The sequence below is a fragment of the Pristis pectinata genome, chromosome 19 (genome assembly GCF_009764475.1).
Source record: "Pristis pectinata isolate sPriPec2 chromosome 19, sPriPec2.1.pri, whole genome shotgun sequence".
NCBI lineage: Eukaryota > Metazoa > Chordata > Chondrichthyes > Rhinopristiformes > Pristidae > Pristis > Pristis pectinata.
In genome coordinates, this window is record NC_067423.1 from 14739376 (window position 1) to 14754975 (window position 15600).

At 41.0% G+C, this 15600-nt stretch overlaps 1 long non-coding RNA gene across 1 annotated transcript in view; it reads left to right on the top strand.

Moving 5' to 3' along the window:
* The first annotated feature begins 3325 nt into the window (after nt 1-3325).
* Nucleotides 3326-15600, top strand: part of LOC127580313 (uncharacterized) — a 34261-nt gene continuing 21986 nt past the window's right edge. The window contains exon 1 of the long non-coding RNA XR_007957804.1: nt 3326-3391. This is a non-coding gene — a long non-coding RNA (uncharacterized LOC127580313). The remainder of the gene's footprint in view (nt 3392-15600) is intronic.

Here is a 15600-nt window from a genome sequence, read left to right on the forward strand (position 1 = left end):
TTTCTCATTGATGTTCACTATCTTAGGTGATGCATCTTGTGGGGACTGATAAGGCAAGTCATATCCGCAGTAACTGGTAGGAAGTACAGAGGGACCTCAGAAACAAGCTCGCGGAGAACTAAGGCTCTAAGGTGGACCTACTGGAGTTGACGTTCACGTCAATTCTTTGCAATATTTTTATTGAATCCATGAAAAAAAAATAAGAGTACATGCATCAAGAAAGAGAGTAAAAATTATACTTAAGATCACAATACTCTAAATTAATAATCACATGTAATAGTTAATAAAGGGAAAAATTGAATTTTATTATTTAAAAAAATCTACTCCCACTACCAAAAACCGAAGCTGTTTGATGAAAAAAACAAGGAAAAACCCTTAAAAACGTAACAATGTCTGCCAATATCTGCGTTTTAGTCACCAAATCAGAGATTTTGAAAATAATTCAAAAAAGGTCAAATTCAAAAAATTCAAAAAAAATTCAAAACAAGGTTTGAAAGTCTAAGCTAGATTCAAAAACTGAAAAACACATCTTCTCTAGATTGAGGTATGACATAACATCCCATAACCATTGAGCATGAGTAGGCAGAGTAACTTCCTTCCATTTAAGCAACACAGCTCTCCTGGCTATAAGAGAAATAAAAGCCAGAATGTGTAAATCAGAAGCCTTTGAAGTTATATCTTTTTCTCCAATGATCCCAAATAATGCAGTCAAAGGATTAAGTTTAAAATTTATTTTGAAAAGTACAGAAAAAGTTTGAAAGACCTCTGTCCAATTTTTTAAAGACTCTGACATGTCCAGAACACGTGAATTAAAGGAGCCACTCCGATATTGCATTTGTCACAGTAGGGAGATATATCGGAATAAAAACGGGATAGTTTATCTTTAGACAAGTGAGCTCTATGGATCACTTTAAATTGAAGGAGAGAATGATAGGCACATAATGACGAAGTATTAACCAATTTGTAAATTTCATTCCAAGTTTCCTCGGAAATTGACATCTGCAAATCTTGGTCCCAAACGTTTTTGATTTTATCTAGTGGCACCTTCCTCATTCCTAGTAATCTGTCATAAATATTAGATATTGAGCCATCATGAAAGGATTCCAAATTAAAAATTACATATAATAAATTTTTATCAGGACTCAAAGGAAAAGGATGTAATTGAGATCGAAGAAAATCTCTAATTTGTAAATATTGGAAAAAATGAGTTTTTGGTAAATTATACTTGGTAGACAATTGTTCAAACAAAGAAAGGCTTCCTCCAACATACAGATCCTGAAAACAAGTAATACCTAATTTGTCCCACTCTTTAAAAACTACATGAGTCATAGAAGGTTTAAAAAAAATAATTAGAGAAAATGGGACTGGACAAAGAAAAACTCAATAAACCAAAATATTTTCTAAATTGTAACCAAGTCCTCAAAGCATGTTTAACTACTAAATTATCTGTTAGTTTATTTAATGATGTTGGAAGTGGAGAACCAAGCAGAGAAATAATATAATATTTTTTAACAGAGTTAACTTCCAAAGAAACCCGTACTGGACAAGCCTCTTGATTAATGTAATGTAACCAAAACGTAAGATTTTGCATATTGACTGCCCAGTAATAAAATTTAAAATTAGGTAAGGCTAAACCTCCGTTCTTTTTAACCTTCTGAAGGTGAACTTTATTTAATCTAGGATGTTTATTATTCCATATGTAGGAAGATATAATTGACTCAAGAGAGTCAAAGAAAGACTTAGGAATAAAAACAGGTAAAGCCTGAAATAGATACATAAATTTAGGTAAAATATTCATTTTAATAGCATTAATTCGGCCAATCAATGATATAGAAAGGGGAGACCAACTTGATAAAACCCTCTTCACATAATGCAGTAAGGTGAAAAAATTTTCTTTAAATAAATGTTTATAATGTTTAGTAATTGACACCCCCAGATAGGTGAAATGATTTCTTACTATTTTAAAAGGAATGTTAATATCAAATGGTACCAGGTTATTCAGAGGAAAAAGTTCACTCTTGTGTAAGTTCAATTTGTAGCCTGAAAAATGACTAAAGCGAGAAAGTAAAGAAAGCATAGGAGGTAACAAGGCTTCAACACTAGATATAAAAAGTAATAAATCATCAGCATATCAAGAAACTTTGTGGTTAATACCTCTTCTGGAGATACCAAGGATATCTCTAGATTCTCGGAGAGAAATAGCCAAAGGTTCTAAGGCCAAATCAAAGAGCAGGGGGCTCAAAGAACATCCCTGTCTGGTTCCACGTTGAAGTTCAAAAGATTTAGAATTTTTAAAATTAGTAAGAATTCGAGCAGAAGGGGATAAATAAAGTAATTTAATCCATTGGATAAAATCAGGCCCAAAATTAAATTTCTCTAAAGTTTTAAATAAGTAATTCCATTCAATCTGATCAAAGGCCTTCTCAGCATCTAGAGATATCACACATTACAATATTTCCTTAGGGGGAGAATAGATAATATTCAGTAAATGACGAATATTAAAATGAGAATATCAACTTTTAATAAAGCCAGTCTGATCATCGGATATAATTGAAGGTAAAATATTTTCCAATCTACGAGCTAGAACTTTAGGTAAAATTTTAACATCCACGTTAAGTGGTGAAATTGGTCTGTATGAAGCACATCCTATTGGGTTCTTATTTTTCTTAAGAATAAGTGAAATAGAGGCCTCATAAAAAGATTGTGGTAGTCTACCCAATTTAAAAGAATCCGAAAAAACAGCACATAAATGAGGTATAAGCAAAGAGGAAAAGGCCTTATACAATTCTCCAGGAAATCCATCTGGACCTGGAGTCTTTCCAGAATGTAAAGATCGCACAACCTCGGCAATTTCCTCGTATGTAATAGATTGATCCAACTGTTTTCGGTTTTCAGTGGAAAGTGTAGGAACATTTAATTGGTCAAAGAAATTATTCATTACAGTATTATCTTTAGGAAAATTAGAACTGTAAAGAATAACTGTAAAGAATCAGATCTGAGTGGGAATGAAATTGGGAATTAAAGCAAAAGATGAACAGAAGCTCAGGGTCAACACTGAAGACTGAATGGAGGTGTTCCTATCAGCGTTTGGTTTCTGTACTGGAGAGGGGACTACATTGTGAGCTACAAATGCAATACATTAGATTGGGAGAAACACAGAATCATAGAGAGATACAGCACAAGAAAAGGCCCTTCAGCTCATGAGTCTGCACCAACCATCAACCACCCATTTGTACTAATCCTGCATTAATCCAGTTTTTTATTTTCCTAACGTTCTTTTTAACTCTCCCCAGATTCTACCACTCACCTACACATCAGGGGCAATTTACAGTGCCCAATTAATCCACCGATCTGCACATCTTTGGGATGTGGGAGGAAGCTGGAGCAACAGGTCAGAGGGAGAATGGGCAAACTCCACCAGACAGCACAAACACATACAGCTGGGTGTCACAAACATTGCTTGGTAAAGGAGTACCAGCATGAAGTTCCTCTCCTATTCCTCTTTCTCTTTCAGGGAGATGCCTCCCTACCAGTTATCAGTTCCCTGGTGTAGAGAAGTTCAACCAGAAAACTTTTGTCACCTGTGGTCTTGGCTTTTCCAACCTGCATATCATTCGCAAAATGTGCAATGCCCCTTCAGGAAAGTTTGCGGTAATGATCACACAACCAAAAGAGTAATTGATGTGTCTCTTGCTGCTACCACCTGGCAAACCCAGGAGGGTGCACTAGAATTTATGGTCCAATCTCTTAGCAATGCTGAGTGAGGGTTGAATATTGTCCAGACTGGGAATGGTTTCTCTGTTCTTCAAAATAATGCTCTGGAACCAATTACCTCTTCCTGAGAGGGCAAACAGTTTCAGGTTAATATCTCATCTAAAGGATAGGACCTCTAAGAGTGCAGCAGTCCTTTAGGAATGCACTGAAAAAACACACTGAATTTCTATGCTTAAGTGTCTGAAATGGAACTGGAATCTCCAAACAATTCTTTAGGTGAGAGTGCATCAATTGCTGACAGCAAGAGAATATATGTGTGCTGTAATGCAACTCTGTCCCCCCTGCGGAGGTCTGCAATGTTTGTGAAACCTACAGCAGTTAGATCATGTTTTTCTTGTCATTAAGGAAAGAGATGCAGTTATTTTCCAGACCAATGTAACTATCCAGTGCTACTTGTGAAATGTTGCAGATGTTCCCCAATGCAGGCTGAAAGGAGGCATATTAAAGGGATAAAAGCTAAGGGCAATGATGATAACCTTAACTGTGACAGGCAGTGCTGTTCTTACTCTGGTTTCAGATTTACATTCTGACTTCAACAAGAGCTTTAGCACGTTATTTTGGGGCTCCAGTTCTGGAGCAGAGCTTGCTGGCCAGAGGCGAGTCAGTGACTGCAACTTCAGGAGTTCTACAATCACATGGGCAGAAACCCCAAAGTTCACATCACCCCACAAAACTTGGTTAGGTGTGTTTGGAGTCTGAGCTAATCATCAGAACTGAAAGATTTTGCAGGAGCAAGGTAAAGCAGGAAAATGCCAAAAATTAAAGCAAAGATGGAAGAGTTCCACAATGTCGTGTGTGTGTGTGTGTGTGTGTGTGTGTGTGTGTGTGTGTGTGTGTGTGTGTGTGTGTGTGTGTGTGTGTGTGTGTGTGTGTGTGTGTGTGTGTGTGTGTGTGTGTGTGTATATATGTCTGTCATCTTGCAATGACCAAGAAAATAAAGCAATCAAAATATTAGAAAAGCATTTGTAAACTCTGCTTTTATAAGAGGCTGTTTTTTGACACAGGCTGGGTTTGTGGCTGTGGAAACCAACTGTAGTAAAGAGGAAGTAAAACAGGAAGTAAAAGAATCAGCCCAACCTCCAAAATTTTGGACAGGTGGAAGTCACAAAGAAACAACTCCTAGTTAGTTTAACTTATTTTGAGCTTCCAACCTGCCCTGATCAATATCAAATTCTTAACTCTCACAAGTTACCATTCCCACTCCCCTGACCCAGCAGCATTTTCACCAGATCAGAATTAATCCGGTGTAAAATGGACACAAAAGAAACTAATTCACAGCTGGGAGAGCACAATCTTAAATTTGTAATGCCTGTTTTTTCAGCTAGTCTGGTGAATTCAGTATTTAATGAGAGATTTTACCTGTCGAAGGATCCTTTCTCAAAACAAGCTGCTGATGAGTAGTTTTGGCTCTGGTCCAGTCACACATCTTGCATTCAATATTAGCTGGCGATTAACATCGGCTGAAAGTGTGAATTTAAGTAGGCATAATGTGACATCTATGATTCAGGTTTAGCATCAAGATTCACTGTTAGTTTCATTTATTTGTAAATTGTAAGTGAAAGTGAAGCAGGTAAGTGGATTAGTATCAATAGGAATGATGGTCGGTATAAATATGATGGGCTGAAGGGCCTGTTTCTATGCTGTACAATTCTATGATTCTATGAAAAGCAAAGTACAGCTGAACAAAGATTGAAGAATAAAGAAGAATGAGAGGCGATCTTATAGAAACATATCAAATTATGAAAGGGATAGATAAGAAAGAGGCAGGGAGGTTGTTTCCACTGGTAGGTGAGACTACAACTCGGGGACATAGCCTCAAGATTCAGGAGAGTAGATTTAGGATGGAGTTGAGGAGAAACTGCTTTTCCCAGAGAGTAATGAATCTGTGGAATTCTCTGCTCAGGGAAGCAGTGGAGGCTACCTCATTAAATATATTTAAGACAAAGTTGGATAGATTTTTGCATAGTAGGGGAATTAAGGGTTATGGGGAAAAGGAAGGTAGGTGGATCTGAGTCCATGGCCAGATCAGCCATGATGTTATTGAATGGTGGAGCAGACTTGACGGGCCAGATAACCTCCTCCTGTTCCTATTTCTTATGATCTTTCTGTTTATTCATATATCAGGTATTGGTTAGGGTCAAGGCCAGGATTTATTATCCAATCCAGCCTGCCCTTGAGAAGGTGTCTGAACCATCATGGTCCTCCCAATGAAGGCCAACTCTCAATTCTGTTTGGTAGGGAGTTCCAAGGTTTAAACTCAACAATAGTGAAGGAACAGCAGTACAGTACATTTCGAAGTCTGGATAGTGTTTGACTCATTTGATAAAATGTTAGGAGTGCTAGAAACTAATTATTTATAGAATGTTACAAAATTGAATTTAGAAAATGTTGCACTTTTTCAAGTATATTTAAAGTTATAAACTAAAAAGTGGGAAAGCTGATCCATATGATATTAATCCTTTCTGCGGCCATTTTAAATACTAGATTTATTACTTGTTATGATGCCGCACAAGAGATGGGACCGTAACTGACTGTAACAATATGTAACCCAGATATTTCATATTGAAATGCAGGCAATAGCAACAGCAAACTTTCCAGAAAAAATCAGGCTTATCCATTGTATTGTCATAGTCATAGAGTAAAAAGGCACAGAAACAGGCCCTTTGGCCCAAGTGGTCAATACCAACCAAGATACCTATCAAAGCTAGTCCCATTTTCCTGTGTTTGCCCCATATCCCTCTAAACAATTCCCATCCATGTACCTGTCCAAGTGCCTTTTAAATGTTGTTAATGTACCTGCCTCAACCACTTCCTCTGGCAGCTCATTCCATATACAGACCACCCTCTGTTTGAAAAATTTGCCCCTCAGGTTCCTATTAAATCTCTCTTCTCTCACCTTAAACATATGCCCTCTAGTTCTTGATTCCCCATCTCTGGGAAACAGAACGTGTGCATTCACCCTATCTATGCCCCTCATGGTTTTATACACCTCTATAAGATCACCCCTCATTCTCCTATGCTCCAGTGAATAAAGTCCTAGTATGCACAACATCAAGTATGTTACCATCAACAACTCATACCTGCCCCTCAAGGACTGCAGCAGTTCAGGAAGACAGCTCACCACCACCTTCTCAAGGGCAGCTAGGGATGGGCAATTAAATGCTGACTCAGCCTGCAAAGCCCACACCCCTTGAATGAAAAAAAACTCCATGTGACCTACTCAAAAAATTCATTTGAGATAGTAAGAGCCTTTGCTCTCTTAAATCCATGTCAACTCTTCTTGATTAGGTTGTGCTCTAGGTGCTGAGTTATGCTGTGTTTCAAACATTTTTCCAATAATTTGCCCACCACCAATGTTGGGTTTGTGAGTTATTTAGTTTATGTTGTTTTTACTTATAAATACTGATGTCTCATTAGTGACTAGCAGTCCTCCTTGTAGCCAAAACAAGTTATCGCCATTTTCCGTTACTTCATCCAGTCCTTCTTTTAAAAACCTGGGCCACATTTTATCTGGACCTGGTGATCTAATCCCTTTTAAAGATGCTAAACACCTTAATATGTCCCCTCCCCCTAGGTTTATCATGTACAAGATTTCATACTCTTCCTCCCTATGGCTAATATCTGTACCATCCCTTCTTCCGTGAACGCAGGTGCAGAATATTTTTCTGGAACTGTACACCCCTCCCACCTCCACACTCACACTCATTTTGATCTGCAATGGACCTAAACTTTCCTTTGTTATCCTATCATGTGCTAATTAAAAATCTCGGGGCTTTCCTTGACAATATCTTTTCATGCATCCTCTTTGCCTTTGTGATACCCTTTTTTATTTCACCCAGCACCTTCTAAGCTCCCTTCGGCTTTCTGCACTGTTGAATTCTCGGTATATGTCATGTGGTTCCCTTTTTTGACATTGTACTCTGCTTGCTTCTTGGCAAACACACATGGCTTGATTTAGGAGTTCCCCTTTGTGTTTATTGGGAACATGTTTGGTCTGAACCTCCATGATCTCTTCAAGTGCCTCCCACTGCTGAACCACTGATTTAACTTCAAGTTGCTGCTCAAGTCCTCCTTTGAGAAAGCAAACCTTTGAGGCCCAACAGCCTTAAGGCCACAGATCTGCCACTAACTTCTTTATCCCGGTGTTGTCTGTGGAGTTTGCACGTTCTCCCTGTGACAGCATGGGTTTCCTCCAGGTGCCCTGGTTTCCCCACCACACCTCAAAGACATGCAGATTGCTAGGTCAATTGGCTGTTGTAAATTGCTCACACTGTGTAGGTGAGTGGTAGAATTTGTGGAAAATTGATGGGAATGTGGGGAGAATAAAATATGACTAGTGAAGGATTAGTTTCAATGGGTGGTTGATGGTTGGTGTGGGCTTGATGTGCTGAACGGCCTGTTTCGTGCTGTATGCATTGGTAGTAAATTTCACGCTAAGTTTTAATTCCTGAGAAACAACCTCTTGTGCATTAAATATTAACATATTGTTGGTTATTTTAAAAAAATAAATATATAATTTTGTAATTTTTCCAATAAATGCCATAGAAAATCCATGAGCAAATTCAGGTGCAATGCACTCTTAGTGTCCTTTGTTTGTCATTGTGAATAAAATCCATCCCTGTATGTTACATGCACATCATAAATATTAAGGTACTTGTAAGGAAGGGTTTCATGCCAGAATCTTACCTTACAATATTTCACTTGCTTTAGTGTCATGGAGGAGGAATTAGATTAGCTAACTTCTCAGCAAAGGATTCCAGTTTACCAGAATCTTGCTGATACATTTATCTAATTTGAGTTCACCTACCCAAATAACAAGCTGCTGATGAGTAGTTTTGGGTCTGGTCCAGTCACACATCTTGCATTTAATATTAGCTGGCAATTAACATCGGCTGAAAGTGTGAATTTAAGTAGGCATAGTGTGACATCTATGATTCAGGTTTAGCATCAAGATTCACTGTTAGTTTCAATTATTTGTAAATTGTAAGTGAAAGTGAAGCAGGTAAGTGGGATTAGTATCGATAGAAATGATGGTCGGCATAAATGTGATGGGCTGAAGGGCCCGTTTCTATGATGTACAATTCTATGAATACCCTGCCAATTGATGAGTTAAAATATCTTTGAGATTAGCATCTGATTGTGAGTTATGGCCTGTAAGCATATTGTGGACAAATACCCTGTATTTCTACAGGGTACAAGAAGTAATAAAACAACGGGAGAAATTAGAGACCATTATAACAAGAGTCATAAAGATCTTAAAGAGGCTGAGAGGGTATAAAGGGTACAGGAGCATCATGTCTGATGAAATGATTAGGAGAGATCTGAAGGATCTGCTACATCCTTCTGTTTCAATTCAATTTACTGGTGATATGCATGGAATATAGTTATGAAAGGAAATTTTACAGATAAGTTTGCTAGAATTCTGTAAAGCAGTGCTCTATGGGAACTGAGAGTTTGTATCTCATTAAATACTTGAACCTGTATGTGGAAACTTAACTGCCATTGAAGGAGGAGAAACAAGCCAGGAGACTACTGGCCGGTGTGTCTGACATCGATGGTGGGTAAGTTGCTGGAGCAGATTCTGAGGGACAGGATCTACCAACATTTGGAGAGATGGGGTCTGATTTGGGACAGTCAGCATGGCTTTGTGCGTGGGAAGTCATGTCTGACAAATCCCTTGGTGTTCTTCAAGGAGGTAACCGAGATGGTAGATGAGGGTAGGGCAGTGGATGTTGTCTAAATGGACTTTAGCAAGGCCTTTGACAAGTTCCTTCATGGCAGGCCAGTCTGTAAGGTGAAATCACATGGGATCTGGGAGAGAGAGTGGATTGGATTGATAATTGGCTCAGTGGTAGGAAGCAGAGGGTGATGGTCGAGGGCTGTTTCTTGGACTGGAGGCCCATGTCTAGTGGTGTCCACAGGGGGTTGGTGCTGGGACCTTTGTTGTTTGTAATTTATATAAATGATTTGGATGTGAATGTACAAGGCATGGTTAGTAAGTTTGTGGATGATACTAAAATAGATGGTGTTGTAGACAGTGTAGAAGGTTATGAAAAATTACCGGGGGATCTTGACCAACTTGGTATGTGGGCTGAGGATTGGCAAATGGCTTTCAATTCAGATGAACGTGAGCTATTGCATTTTGGGAGATCAAACCAGGGTAGGATTTTTACAGTGAATGGTAGGGTCCTGGGGAGTGTTGTGGAACAGAGGGACCTAGGAGTGCACGTGCATGGTTTGCTGAAAGCGGCATCACAGGTAGATAGGGTGGTGAAGAAGGTGTTTGACACGCTGGCCTTCATCAGTCAGGGTATTGAGTATGGTAGTTGGGAAGTTATGTTGGAGTTATATAAGAGGTTGGTGAGGCCGCACTTGGAGTACTGTGTACAGTTTTGGTTGCTCTGTGTAGTATGAAAGGCCAGGGGTCAGATGACAGTGACAACACTACTGACCCCCATGGTCGGATGATAGCATTGCCTACCAGGTCAGAAGCTATACCATTGTCAATCAGGGGTCCAGCTCCGCCCAATTAGCTAAACGCCTTTGTCTTGCTGGATCACTCAGATTGGTCTGTGCGAGCACCTTGGTTCCTGGACACATCTACTATTGGCCCGTTTAAAACACCTTTGTCCTTGCTGGGCTACCCAGCCCCCCAGCAGCATAAAAGTGCTGCATGTTTGGTTTTTCTTTCTCTTTTTCTGTCTCCGAGGATGTTGAGGTAAGCTGTGCAGTACTTCAGGGCAGTTAGTTAAGGACTCCCGAGACCAAAGAGCCAATGTTTGTCCAGAATCAGGGTGTCCAAACATTGTACTGTTTATTCCTTGATCAGTTGTACCCAGTTATTGTGTATGTGTGTGTGAGTGTGTGCATCTCACCCTCTGTCGCGATTTTCCCTCCACATTCATGCTCCTGCTTGAGAGTGTGTGAGTGTGCATCTGTTCCCACTCATTCTGTCCCTGCGTTTCTCTTTGTTAATAAACCATTTTTAAATTACAAAGACTGTGTGTCCAGACCTTTATCTTTAAGATACCAAAAGAACCTTTCTCACAACATTTGGCGCTGCGAGCAGGGTCTTGAGGGTATTGGCTGGACACAGACGCGGGTGGGATGTTCTGGAACAAGGGGAAGAAAGAAAGTGTAGGCACTGAGGAGAGGATCCCAGAATGGACAGATGAGAGTGAGGAGATGTTACTAAACTAGATAAGAGTGCAGAAAAGATTTACCAGGATGTTGCCTGGACTTGGGGGCCTGAATTACAAGAAGAGGTTGTGTAGACTAGGAATTTATACTTTGGAATGTAGGAGATTGAGGGATGACCTGACAGAGGTGTATAAGGTCATGAGGGGCATAGACAGGGTGAAGGCACATAGTCCTTTTCCCAGCAAGAGGGGTACAAAAAACAAGAGGGCAGAGGTAAGAGATATAAAAGGACATCAGGGGCAGCTTCTTCACGCAAAGTGTGGCGTGTATTTGGAATGAGCTGCCAGAAATAGTGGTTGAGGCAGGCGCATTAGCAACATTTAAAAGCCATCTTCCTGGATCTAAACATTTACCACCAAGGAGATCAAGATACACACCATCCTGGCATGAAAGCTTGTATTACTCTTCATTTTCACTGGGTCTAAATACTGGAATTTCCTATCCAACAACATTGTGGGAATAACTGCAGCATTTCAAGAAGACAGGTTAGCATTCCTTCTTAAGGGCAATTAAGGATGCACAATAAATCCTGGCCTTGATAATGATGCCCACATCCTTTAAATGCATAAGATATCGCTGCTATTGTGCAGCCCCAGCAAACCACCTTCAGTTCTGCCCTTGGAATCTCTGTCTGTGTGGAGTTTCCATGTGCTCTCTGCAACTTCATCTGTTTCCTCTGGATGCTCACATTTTCTCCCACATCCCAAAGATATGCTGGTAGTTTAACTGGCTGCTGTAAATTACCCCGAGTGTAGCTAGAATTGGGAGAAATTGATGGACATGTGACAAGGATTCCAGGGAAATAAGTGGGGAACTGGGGTTGATGAGAACGCTCTGTGAGCCAGCATGGACTCAGTGGGTCAAAATGACCTCCTATGTCATATGAAAGTATGAGAAATAAATTTAAAAAATCTTGTTTGAGTCATTGTTTCGCTGTACATTGCGTTTCAGTTCCCAAATAATTGATACTAACTTTGAAAAAGAGTTTTTGCATTATCCCTCCTTAACACTCACATTTTCAGTTGGTGATAATTGCAGGCTAATGTAGAATAAAAAGGAGGGCTGGACCAAAGCTTAATCCACTCAACAGCTGATTTTGCAGAAGAATTGTTCAACAAGTAAAAATGTCTCATTAGATATACAGTTCACCTGATCACCTAAGAAGTAGGCTGTCCCAGTTATGACTTAGCTTGCTTTGCATCCAATTTACAGCAAAAAATATAGGTGGAAAGCAATTTCCAACTCAGAGTTTTAATGTAGGTGTGCTGGCCAAGGCATTACCAATTGCCCATCACTAATTGCACTGAAGCAGATGGTGGTGAACTGTTTCTTGCATCAATGTAGTGAAGATATTTCTTCAGCAGGGTTCTCTAGGAAGTTCTAGGACTTTGACCCATAGGCAATGAAAGGATGGAAATATATTTCCACCTTTAGGTTAGTGTGATAGCATTCCCATTCACCTGCTGCTCTTTGACTTTCTAGACAGTTTCAGAGATGCTACTGAAGAAAGCTTGGCAACTTCTTTCGTGCACCTTGAAGATAGTGTATGCTACAGCTATGAGTTGTTTGTGGTGGAAGGGGTAAGAGGGAGGTGTTCTACATTAAGTGTTCTGGGCTGGATAAATTGGAATTTCTTGAGAGTTGTTCAAGCAGCATTCACCCAGCCAAATGGAAAATATTTTGTCTCACTCCTCACTTGTGCTTTGTAGATGCCAGAGAGGCATTGAGGTTTGGAGAGGTAATTCATTTAGAACCATAGAACAATACAGCACAATACAGGCCTTTTGGCCCACAATGTTGTGCCGCCCTTCAAACCACACCTAAGACTATCTAACCCCTTCCTCCCACATATCCCTCTAACTTAAATTCCTCCATATGCTTATCTAACAATCTCTTGAACTTGTCCAATGCATCAGCCTCCACCACCACCCCAGGCAGCGCATTCCATGCACCAACCACTCTCTGGGTGAAAAACCTCTCTCTAACATCTCCTTTGAACTTCCCACCCATTACCTTAAAGCCATATCCTCTTGTTTTGAGCATTGGTGCCCTGGGAAAGAGGCGCTGGCTGTCCACTCTATCTATTCCTCTCAATATCTTGTATACCTCGATCATGTCTCCCCTCATCCTCCTTCTCTCCAATGAGAACAGCCCTAGCTCCTTTAGTCTCTCCTCATAATGCATACTCTCTACTCCAGGCAGCATCCTGGTAAATCTCCTCTGCACCCTTTCCAATGCCTCCACATCCTTCCTATAACGAGGCGACCAGAACTGGACACGGTACTCTAAGTGTGGTCTAACCAGAGTTTTGTAAAGCTGCATCATTACTTCGCGGCTCTTAAACTCAATCCCCCGATTTATGAAAGCTAACATCCCATGAGCTTTCTTAACTACCCTATCTACCTGTGAGGCGACTTTCAGTGATCTGTGGATATGAACCCCCAGATCCCTCTGCTCCTCCACACTGCCCAGGATCCTGCCATTTACCTTGTATTCTGCCTTGGAGTTTGTCCTTCCAAAGTGTACTGCCTCACACTTCTCTGGATTGAACTCCATCTGCCACTTGTCAGCCCAGCTCTGCATCCTATTAATATCCCTCTGTAAGCTTTGACAGCCCTCCACACTATCCACAACACCACCAATCTTTGTGGCATCTGCAAACTTGCTAACCCAGCCTTCCACCCCCTCATCTAAGTTGTTAATAAATATCACAAAAAGTAGAGGTCCCAGAACCGATCCCTGCAGGACACCACTAGTCACAGCCCTCCAATCCAAATGCACTCCCTCCACCACAGCCCTCTGCTTTCTACAGGCAAGCCAATTCTGAATCCACACAGCCAAGCCTCCCTGGATCCCTTGGCCTTTGACCTTCTGAAGAAGCCTACCATGCGGAATCTTGTCAAACGCCTTACTAAAATCCTTGTAGACCACATCCACTGCACTACCCTCATCAATCTTCCTGGTCACTTCCTCAAAGAACCCTATCAGGCTTGTGAGGCAAGATCTTCCCTTCACAAAGCCATGCTGGCTGTCCCTAATCAGTCCATGATTCTCTAAATGCTCATAGATCCTATCTCTTAGAATCCTTTCTAACAGCTTACCCACCACAGACGTAAGGCTCACCGGCCTGTAATTCCCTGGACTATCCCTACGACCTTTTTTGAATAAGGGGACAACGTTCGCCACCCTCCAATCCTCCAGTACCAACCCCGTGGACAACGAGGACTCAAAGATCCTAACCAACGGTTCAGCAATCTCCTCCCTCGCCTCACAAAGCAGCCTGGGGAATATTCCGTCAGACCCTGGGGACTTATCTGTCCTAATATTTTCTAACAACTCCAACACATCCTCTCTCTTAATATCTACATGCTCTAGAACATTACCCTCACCAACACTGTCCTCAGCATCATCAAGACCCCACTCCTTGGTGAATACTGAAGAGAAGTACTCACAAGACAAGATCACAAGACAAGGGAGCAGAAGTAGACCATTCGGCCCATCGAGTCTGCTCCAAGGAAAAGGGAAAAAAGAAATGAGAAATGGGGAATCGGGGGGGAAAACAAAAAAAACCTATTCTAATCCCAATTTCCGGCCTTATCCCTATATCCCTTGATATCCTGACTATTTAGATATCTATCTATCTCCTCCTTGAACGCCCCCACTGATCTGGCCTCCACTGCTGTACATGGCAAGGAGTTCCACAAATTCACCACCCTCTGGCTAAAGAAATTTCTCCTCATCTCTGTTTTGAAACTGTACCCTCTAATTCTAAGATTGTGCCCTCTGGTCCTGGACTCACCCACCAAGGGAAACAGCCTAGCCACATCTACTCCGTCCTTTCCTATCAACATTTTAAATGTCGCTATGAGGTCCCCTCTCATTCTTCTGTACTCCAGTGAGTACAGTCCAAGAGCCGACAAACGCTCATCATACGTAAGCCCTTTCATTCCTGGAATCATCCTCGTAAATCTCCTCTGAACCCTCTCCAACGTCAGCACATCCTTCCTGAGATGTGGGGGGCCCAAAACTGCGCACAATATTCCAAATGAGGCCTCACTAGTGCCCCGTAGAGCCTCGTCAACACTTCCTTACTTTTATACACTATACCTCTTGAAATGAATGCCAACATAGCATTCGCTTTCTTTACCATTGATCCGACCTAGTGGTTAACCTTTAAGGTATCCTGCACGAGTACCCCCAAGTCCCTTTGTACTTCCGTACTTTGAATTTTCTCTCCTTCTAGATAATAATCTGCCCGCTTATTTCCGCTTCCAAAGTGTACAACTGCACATTTCTCAACATTGAGTCTCATCTGCCATTTCCTTGCCCATTCTCCTAAACTGTCTAGGTCTCCCTGCAACCTTCCTATCTCCTCAATACTCCCTACTCCTCCACCTATCTTGGTGTCATCCGCAAACTTAGCCACGAAACCATTTATTCCATCATCCAAATCGTTAATGTACAAGGTAAAAAGGAGCGGCCCCAACACCGACCCCTGCGGCACACCACTAGTAACCAGTAACCAACCAGAACGAGATCCTTTTATTTCCACTCTGCTTCCTGCCAACCAGCCAATGCTCCACCCATTCTGTTATCCTACCCGTAATTCCATGACCTCTCATCTTA